The 10,286-nt window shown below is 43.6% G+C and overlaps 1 pseudogene; it reads left to right on the forward strand.

Moving 5' to 3' along the window:
* The first annotated feature begins 2,349 nt into the window (after positions 1-2,349).
* On the forward strand, positions 2,350-8,393 carry LOC103646911 (cyclin-B1-1-like; annotated as a pseudogene).
* The last annotated feature ends 1,893 nt before the right edge of the window (positions 8,394-10,286 follow it).

A 10,286-nucleotide genomic window follows, 5' to 3' on the forward strand; every position in this document is an offset into this window, starting at 1 on the left:
TATAACCATACATAAGTATAAGAATGGATGCCATGGGATGCTCATGAGGATGCAAAGATAACATAAACTTATTAGTTATGTCTTGAATACAACTTGCCTTCACGGAGTTCCGGGAACTTAGGGTTTCCGGAGTCGGTAAAGGAGTTCATAGGGCAGGGGGGGTGTTTTGGGGTTTGGTGATCAAACAAGGTCCAAATCAATTCAAACTCTACCCAAGGTCTCTAAATAATGTGAAAAGCTCACATAAAAAGTTTGGGAAATTTTGGACTTATTAATTATTTTCTAAAAATCTATAACCAAGACTTTTAGCTACTTTAAATACCCTAAAATTTCTTACTTCCACTAAAAATCACAAACTTATTTTTATTAAATACTATGGAAAATAACAAACCTAAGAAAATTAGTTTTACAATTTTAGCATTTTTCTACAATTTTCTACAGATTTCTAAAGTTCCACTGAAAAAGAAAAGGAAAAACTCTAAACAGTACTGGGCCAATTCAAGTCCAGGCGGCCCAAGCCCGAGTGGATTCATGCGCGCGCCCGCGCCCGCGAGGGAGATTTTGCGCAGAGGCCCTCGGCGTTTTGACTAAACCAGAACAGGGTCGTTCACTGTTTTCACAAGTCACTGACACTTTGCACAGGGGTCCTCCAACTTCTGTTTCTTCGCACTGGGAGGTCCCCGACGGCGCTCGCGCACGGAGAAGCTCCGGCGAGCAACTACGCCGGCCGATTGAGGCTAAGACCGGTGCTAATCTTCGGCTGAGACCAAATCCGAGTCCCCATGAACGTTTTCCCCAACTTAATTGCACTATTGGTGGACTAGGGAGCTCCGGCCACGGTGGCCGCAAGCACAACGGCAACATGATCGTGTTCCCGGCGATGGGCGCCGGTCTAATTCAATTAGAGGGGTCGGGGAGCATCACAGAGGCAGGAGAATACTCAAACGAGGAAGAAAAAGGGCGGGCACTGACCGGAGTTGGGCTGGCGACGGTGAGTTTACTTCTACGGCGGCGGAGAACCGATTTGGGGGCAACGCGAAATTCAGGCGAGCTGGTGGGCAATCGGGTGTGGGAACGGGTGCTAAAGCTTCACAATTTCATGGCGCAACTAGCCCTGCCCTCAATTTATAGGCTCCGAGAGCGGTGGCTCTCAATTTGACCGCGATGCGTCGTCGGCCGGAGAGGAGGAAGAAGCACTGGCTTCGCGGGTACGTGGCCAACGACGTGGCAGTAACTCCGGTGAGCCACGGAGGGTTCAGAGAAGGTCATGGCGACACGGTGAAAGTGTAGAGCCACGCGGCACCCGGCCGAGAGGCGGCGGTCGACGGCGAGCGCTTTACCGCGGGCGGTGAGCTAGAGGAGATGTACCGTGGCCGAGCGGGGTGACTTCCAGCTCACCGGTGACGAGGACCTTACCGCGACGGACTTATCCAGTGACCGCCGAACACGAATCACAGCGACGACGATCGACGGCGACGGCTACCGGCGACGGACACGGGAAGATCTTTTTCAGTTACCGGTTACTGTACCATGGGAAGATCCCATCAGTTAGCCTGACAGAGCAAGTTCAGAGCGGTATTTCTCCAAATTTTACACTGTAACTTTGTCCAGACTCTGTACCAAAGTTGTAGAGTTACAAACCAGCTACAATCCAACTATAGAGATCAAACTCATTTGAGCACCGGATCATGCTCAAAACCCAGCTTGAAGTCGAGGTCAGTTCACTGCTAGTCTGAAAATTCAGACATAACAGCCTGACAGCCCAACTTTAGGCTTGGTTTTCTCCAAATTCTTCTTAACAACTAAGCTTACAACCTTAAGCAAAGTTGTTCTCCTATAATTGGTCTTCAACTTTGATGTGGTGACCTAGGGCAAAAACCCTATGCTTTGTAAGTTACAAAGCCCCAAAGTTGAGCCCATTCACTGATTTTCAGACTTAGAGCAAAACTCAAATGAAGTCCATTTTGCATTTAAGTCCAAAACTTTGGGTTTTGCTTTCAAGTCCACATTTCTGTGAACCAAAGGACTTAAGAAACCTATTTAGCTTGGTTTTTGCACTTTAGCCCAAAAGTGGACTAATTTTGCATATAAGCCCCTAGGGTTTGGTTTAGGGTTTTCCAGGGTTCCAATTAGGGTTTCTGGTATCCCAGGGGTACAAAAGTGATTCAAGTTTATTCTTAGGGTCATTTTATGACTTTTACCCTAAAGTATTTAGGTTTTCTTAACTTGAGTTAAGTTTTACCCCTTTAACCACTATTTAGGGTTAAGTCCATTACCCAGGGTTCTATTTGCAAAACACTTAAAACAATACAACTTGTTTGAAATTTTTGCCTAGTGAATGCACTCTAGGTGTGTCAAACATATGCAATGCCAATGCTCATGATGCCATGCTCAAGTTTTAGTTATAGTAACACCAGGGGTGTTACAGTGCGGTCCGCGACGTCTTCGACACCGTGCGCCAGGTGTGTTGATTGCTCGATTATCTGCTCCCCGAACAAGACATTGTTAGATTGGTTGATGCGATTGTTTCTGCTGCGCGTGAGTGATTTGTTGGATTTGGGTCTGTCTAGGTCAGGCTGACGACCGCGAGTTCCTCACCCGGGTGTCCTACATGGAGATCTACAACGAGGAAATCAACAACCTCTTGACACTTGAAGGCCAGAAGCTGAGGATTCATGAGAGCTTAGATGTAAGTACTCCTTTGGATATTTTTCTCTGATTTATCAACATATTTTTGTTATGTGGATCTGTCCCTAATAACTCCCAAATTATACTGCTATAAACTATTTACAATCCCTACCTTAGTGACTACATCATTTACATAGATATGTTTGGAAATGTCTTTGAGGGCACTGCTACTTCACACCATTTTATGAAATGTAAGATTATGCTCCACTATGTCTATCGTTGTGCGGTTGGAGTTTCTAGATGTTGAGGTGTGGCGTGTGTGAATGTTTCATGTTTTCCCTCTGGAGTGCATGGCTTATTTTCCCTTGGTACCCTTAACTAAGAACTTGTTTACTTCTCAAGATGATTTTTAGTGTATTTATTAGTGCAAACTGTTGATGTCTCTATTTAGGATTTTATTTGATGTGGTAGGTTACGTGGACAATTGTTTTCAGAAAGTTGTATAGTTAAATGCCTCATGTGCTATTAGTAGCTGGAGTTGAAAGGCATCGAGAGAATCAAGGAACATGAGCAGGTTTCGTGAGGTGATAGAGGGGCTGGCCAAGGATCTGTCAGAAGGACTAACTGGATTCTTCTAGGTAAGCATGTTCATGTCTCACAATGATTCCTTTGTATATGATGAGTTCTGTTTTTTAGTATTGCTGTTTTCAACTTCTGAAATGCTCTTATTATTAATGTCTACCATAATTGCTTATTTCCATTAGCTAAGAACAAAAAAATCAATTGGTAAAAACAACAGTTGCAAAAGTGTATTAGCAGAAATACATAATATTCCAAAAAAATCAATTAGTATCTTTGCATATCAATGTATAAATAATGGATCACACAAGACTAAAATACTTTGATCATTCTATTGTATAGCGCACTGCTGTTCACAAAACAATCACTTGTAGACACCGAGGTCAACCTACCCTTGTTTCCTTGCCTCTTCTTCTACTAGATCTTTTGTCTCCTCATAACAAACCACTGAATCTTCAAGTATAACATCAGTTTTCAGTTAACATGTTACCATTGGTGTTTTATCTTTCATAGAAGCTAAAAATGAGGTAGGACTCAAATTATCTGGCTGCAAATCATATCTATAGTGTAAATGGCCTAGGACTCGAACTATCTTTTAGTTCTTTTTTGTCTCTTCTGCACGAAGATGTAGCTGAAGTTTTGTTTTAATCTCTACTACACCATATGTTGGTACCGTGGGCGTCCACCACTTGGCTTCACCATGCCTCCGCCCTCGCCCTCCCGCCAATCTCGTAGCAGCGCCCGCCCCATCCCCGCAGCCGTCACCAGCGCAGTAAACCCTAAGCCCACAGGTGTACGCCATGCCCCCGCTTCGCGCCCCCTCCCCACGCACGTCGGCCCGTGCCGCTCGTCCTCGCCCTCCGTCCCTTTCTCGCGGTTGTGACACCTACAGGCCAGAGCTATCACCAAACCTCCTGTCGTCGGCGCCGCCGGCCTGTTCCAAACCTAGAAGGATGCAAGTTCCGCCCACCACAGGGAGGCTCCCCCGCCAGGCTCCATCTCCGGATCTGATCGCCCACCGAGTGGGTTCAATTCGGTACGTTCCCTTGCGAGTTTTCATCTGCTCGACGCTTTCTTTACGATGAATCTACCATGTTAGGGGTTGTTGGTGATGGATTGCTTGCCGTCGACTTTTTTATTTCTTCCTTCTGATCCCTGCTTAGAGTTTGTCTGGGACTTAGTATCTCAGGCCTTGGTGATTAGCAACCTGGTGTGCTGGCTGGGCTGCGTGTGTGGCATTTTGAACCGTGTTAGGAGAGATCTGGTGTCAATAGTTCGCAGATGCTTGTGGTGCGTCGTGATTGCTACTTCTGTGACCAAGCACGTCGTTCCCTGTGCCTAGATGAACTAACAATAGTAGATGTGTTGTCGTTCTGTTGGCTTGTTGTGATATACTGTAGTTGCATTTTTTTTCCACATAACCAGTTGAATATATTAATCATCAACATTAGCACATGTCCTGTATATACCTGATAGTACGTAGAAGCTGAACACCGGCAACGTGTTCGCGGCGCTCGAGTCCCTCAAGAAGAAGAAGAAGGGCGGCAAAGGCAAGGCGACCGGGAGGAGGACGGCGAGGGGGCCGCGCAGCGGCAAGAGCCACCGCAGAAGAAGCAGTTCTGGGCTCCCGCGCCACTTACCACCAAGTCCTGGGCGGACGTCGAGGACGACGACCACTACTTCGCCACCACCGCGTCGCCACGCCCCGTCTGGGGCACTGCTGGTGAGCCCGCCAAGGAAGAGGACGACGTCGATGATGTTGTGCGCGCCGCCCTTCAGGAGGTATATTCTTCCACCTTCTCTATGTGCCTTGTGATTTATTTGTGAAATGTGCCTATGAAATGTTCTTATACCTTAAGACTGTTCGTTGCTGTTTAATCTTCGTACTGGTTAGTTGACAGTTGGCGCGGCCGCGGAATCCTTGGAGTAAGACCAATTATGTTGTTTTTTGGCGATTTGCGTCGGTAACATAAAGTGAACACATACTAAATTACTCTTTTACTGAACTTATTTCGAAGCCAAAATTAGAAATTCAATCTTCCATCACTTGAGTATGTGTGTCCTTAGATGACAAAGTGAAGCTCCATCCAGTCAGTTGACCAGCTCGACTGCTCTATGTTCCTGGTGCTATTTTTAAAGTTTCTCTAAACTCATTCATGTGTGTTTTTAGGTGAATGATTTCATTCTTATATCAGTGCATACAGTAGGGAGCAGATTCTTTCGATGGAGAAGGGAATTCTGAATAGGCTGGAGTGGGACTTAACTGTTCCTATAGTATACATGTTCTTTGTTCATTTTCTGAAGGTAGCAACCTTGGGCAACAAAGTTGAGAAAGAGGTAAATAAATTTCTTCTTTTATGGTTGTCGTAAACCAATCATAATTCATCAGGCTTTTGCGAGCTTACATTTTCTCTGGTCTTGTGGAATGCAGATGGAGGACATGGCCTTCTTCTTTGCTGAATTGGCGCTGATGCAATACGGATACGGCTTGGTGACACGTCTGCCTTCTCTGGTTGCTGCTTCTGCTGTCTACGCGGTCAGGCTCACTGTCAAGAGAGCTCCCTCTGGACCGACGCCCTCAAGCACCACACTGTTGTGTACCAGGTGCTCGGAGGAGCGACCCGCGAAGGGCAGCGGCAGCTGGTCTTCACCTGTTGGTTCAGTGCCGGCTGGAGGGCAGCCAAGAGCAGGTTAGTATAGCACTATAGCCTACCGTGTAGTTTAATGACACATATTTCTATCTGCCGCTTGAAACATTTTCATCAATTTGATTGCTCTATTCAGTTATCCTTGTCTTCGCACTGTCAGTATTTTGTTTGATAGTTCATCATTTGAATCTGATTTCATAACTACGAAGTGCATGTGTAGTTCATAGTTACAGACATGCACTAGGCCAAGAATGCTAGCTAGCCAGACATTAGCGGGCAATGGTGGAGCATTAACTGTTGGTCCAAATGAACAAATGGTTAAAATTAAGTGGCTTAAGTGACTGATATACAAATCCAATGGTCAAAATTTTAGAACTCAACGATAAACGAACTCAACGATAAACTGATAACTCTAAAATAGCAAAAATGTGCAAACACAATAAGTTTACAATAATGGAGTTTGGTCATCAGATATTGGGTGGACATTTATAAATAAGCCAGCGACAGTTAACGCGATATAATCAAATGAAGTGTATATATCTAGCTGTAACTAATTTGCATAATTCTATTATGTATTTTAAAAGCTCCCTTTCTTTTCTATTTTGCTTTTACTTTATTTCTTCACTCCTTCCAATAATAGGATGCTAGCTCTTTGATACTTTGTTGGTTACTATAGGAATACTACATGCATTACATATATTGGCGATGTCACTTGATAATTGCATATTGCTACCTACACTTGTAACTGAGCCTAATTTATTTATTCGCCATGAAAGCTAGCATCGATGGGATCAAAATGAATTGATGAACACATCGCTGCCTAGAGTTTAACTATTAGGATTGCAAAAAAAGTAAAATTAAACTAGATCGACCAAATTCTCATTAGCCCTGTAGTTTAACTATTTGAGGAGTCAAGTTGGTTCTCTAGAGAAACTTTCAATGTCAGTGCTGTTCAGATCCCCATGCATCTAGCCAGCTTAAGATACCAGAAAAAAATACTTATACCTAACATTGATATCTTAAACATGAACACATCTGTCGTGCTCAGATAGAGTACACACACCAACGGTGCATAGTTATCTTTTGGAACTGTGCCCTTTTTCTCATGTTGGGCTTCTCGAGTCTATTATTCAGACAATGGATCCACTATAATTGAAATTGCTCTGAAGATTGCATTTCGTAAATTTTCTCTTGATCATGGAATTATGGCCAGTAGTGAAAATAGTACAAGAAATGAAAGAAACATTAAGTTGAAGGTATGTTATGGCCATACTAAACATCCTTTGTCTTCGTTGCTTAATCATTGACTGAACTACTAAACAATTCATAGTCAGAGAATGTTTTATGTTTATTCTTCACCACCATCAACCTTGGTTGATCACCATAGCCCTGTGTTTATCTCATTTATTATATTTCATATGTAATTTAGTATTTACAGGGGATAAATTAATATAAATATTGTGTAATTAACTATAAATGCTCATTTTGTGCATCCTAATATATTCTTAATGATTCCTTTCTAGGTACTTGTTCTAAATGGTTCCTATCATGGTGATACTCTGGGTGCTATGGAAGCTCAAGCTCCATCGTCTTATATATCTTTTTCTTCAGTAGCCATGGTAATGAATTTGAATACTGTAGTTACTATAATCAAATTTTTTTGACTTCTCTACTCTTTTAGTCATCTTTTCTATTACTTCATTGTGTTGATTGTGTTGGTGTTTATACTCTTCTTCAGTGGTTCTCTGTGCCAACTGCGGTCTTTTTTGTACCAGCCTTCTCTTTGGTAGCCTAATAGGATTTTCTTTCTACTTTTTGTGGAGAATTTAGTAATACTTGGCTGCACTCCTTTTTACAACCACCTATCTTACTCTGGGTTATCATATCAGTAAGTAAAGTTGAGATCAATATCATGAGGTTTCTTTTATAGATATTCAGGTTAGGTACTTTTTAGATCCTCCAAGCTCCTATAAATTAAAGGTGACGTCTACAATATTTGTTTGCCCCTATTCCCGAAGAAGAAGCCTATGTCGTCGCACCACGCCCCAATCTTCGCTCCGGCCATGGCCCTCACCATGCCTGCACACGACCCCGAAGACGAGAGGTACATATTATTTATAAGACTTTATCTAATTAAATGGTGTAGTTGTGTGGTTGAAATGCCCAGCAATCTTTTTAGAGATAATTTTATTGATTTGTCTACGTTCATCAAAATCATACTGTCTGACTATTTTACCATTTCGTCTTGTGCTAATTGGCATTGGTACCTTAAGACATTGCTTTGTTATTGACTTTCTATCAACATGTCATTTTCTCCTCACAGCTAAGATTCAAGCCACAGATGAATCCGGCAAGCAAGTATGGAGCGCACTTAGAATCAAGAACATCAACAATTCCCAACCTTTAAGGTTACAACCAATTGTCTCTATAAAATTCTAGAGGCACCATAATGTTGATTAACAACACAACACATGGTCATACATATGTAATTATTGCACTATTTTTTCCCGTTGCAACACACGGGTATTTACCTAGTTTTATTGAAGATTGAATTTGAAATGGGAAAAGGAGAATGGAAAATAAAAAGAAAACAGAAAGAAAACAGAAAAGCGCGCGCGGCCCAGGAATCGGTTACGGCCCATATCGCTCCACCTCGCGCCAGCCCAAGTCCCACCGCGGGCGCTCACTTACGCGCGGGGCCCACATGTCGGTTTCCTCTGGTAACTGCGTGGTCACTGGCTTGCGGGCCCTCCTTGTCAGGCGTCCACCTCCCCCTTCCTTCGCCGCTCGGCTCGAGCGAGCTCGGCCACAGCGGGCGATGCGGAATCCGTTGTGGGCGCACGCGAACCAATCTCGGGAAACCATAAAAGGGGCGTAGTCGGGCCCTTATCCTCCCTTTACTCTGTCAACACACAATTAGTCCCCAACCAAACTAATCTCCACCGCCGCCGTAAGAACCGTGAGGACCGAGTGCCACCGCATGGGGCAAGCCTTCCCCCTCGCCGATCTAGGCGCGTTCTCGAGCCGTGGTGAATCGCGGGTGCATGGTGAAGCCGTCCGAGGTCTCGGCGGGGCGAATCAAGAATCGGGGCAGGTGGAATCGCTCATCGGCGTGTCACCGACGACGGAAACCACACCGTCCCGTGGGTAGCCTCTTTCTCGCCTCTATCCTCCGTGAGTACCTCCCCTGGGGCTTGGTGTTTATCCGCGCATCGTGTAGAGGGCAATAGAGGGAGTTTTGGGCTCGAATTTGGCGGTTTGGCTGTCCGTGGCCATGGCGCCGCTGTGGTCATCGGGCGCCGCTGTCTCGGATTGAACGAAGAGAGGAGAGAGTGGAAGAGTCATGGGCACCGTTTATCCGATTACCGACGGTGGAGATTAGACGTCAGATAATGTTTCGACCAAGAGGATTTCAGCCGTAGATGCGTGATACAGTGGTCAATATTAAATCCTTGCCATCGGATTTAGATCGGGCGGCTCTGGGCGCATACCGGTTCGGCCAAGATCCGATCTAATCCGTGCCCTCCGTGCGAGATCCAACGACCGATACACCGCGATACCCCTTCGGCCTGTCTGTTTCACAAAAGAGTCCCTGTTCTTTACATAATCCAACCCGCCGTCCTCATTGACAGTAATATGAGTCTAGGGTTTACTTGCGCCAAGGCCCCTGAGCTTACTACAAATCGAGGCCGAGTCCAGAAAGGATTAAAAATAGATAAATAATTATAGAAATTAGTTTTTAATACAAAAACAATTCTCGAAACTTGGGAAATTCATATTAAATTCATTTTAGCTCCAAATTCATCCATTCCAGTTTCTATAATTTTATAATATTGTTCTTTATCCATTAGTGCCACTGTTTTGACATGAAAGACACATTAAAATTTATCTCTCACTTAACCTTGTATTAAATACATAAAACATTTGGAAATTCATATCTTAAAATCTATAACTCCAAAATTAATGATTCCTGTTCCTAGGTTCTTATTTTAATATGTAGATTTTTATTGTGTATTTTATTTACATGTTTGGTGTGATGTTAATTTTTGCTATACTATGTATGTGTTGTGTTGTAGACGAGCAAGCTACTGTAGGTACTGAGGCACAACAGATAGAAGTAACTGAGCAGGAGCTTATTGAAGGTAAGTTGTGCCCTTGATCACTTATTTTTACCCAACCATGTTCTTATTATTCATAATGATCTACATAGGTTAATTTTGATGGGATCCAATAGGTTACCCCAGTGTTGGTTATCTTTATACGTTGTTTCACCACTGAAATATTTTTGGGTAGTACTTGCTATTGCTTTATGTGGATTTGGGTATAGAGATACATTATTCATGATTACACCTTTATTCTCTGTTTACTATTACTGTTCATGTTAAGATCATTATGTTAATGGGAACATGGAGCGACCACCCGGGAAAACAA

Source organism: Zea mays, chromosome 2, assembly GCF_902167145.1.
Source record: "Zea mays cultivar B73 chromosome 2, Zm-B73-REFERENCE-NAM-5.0, whole genome shotgun sequence".
Taxonomy (NCBI): Eukaryota; Viridiplantae; Streptophyta; class Magnoliopsida; order Poales; family Poaceae; genus Zea; species Zea mays.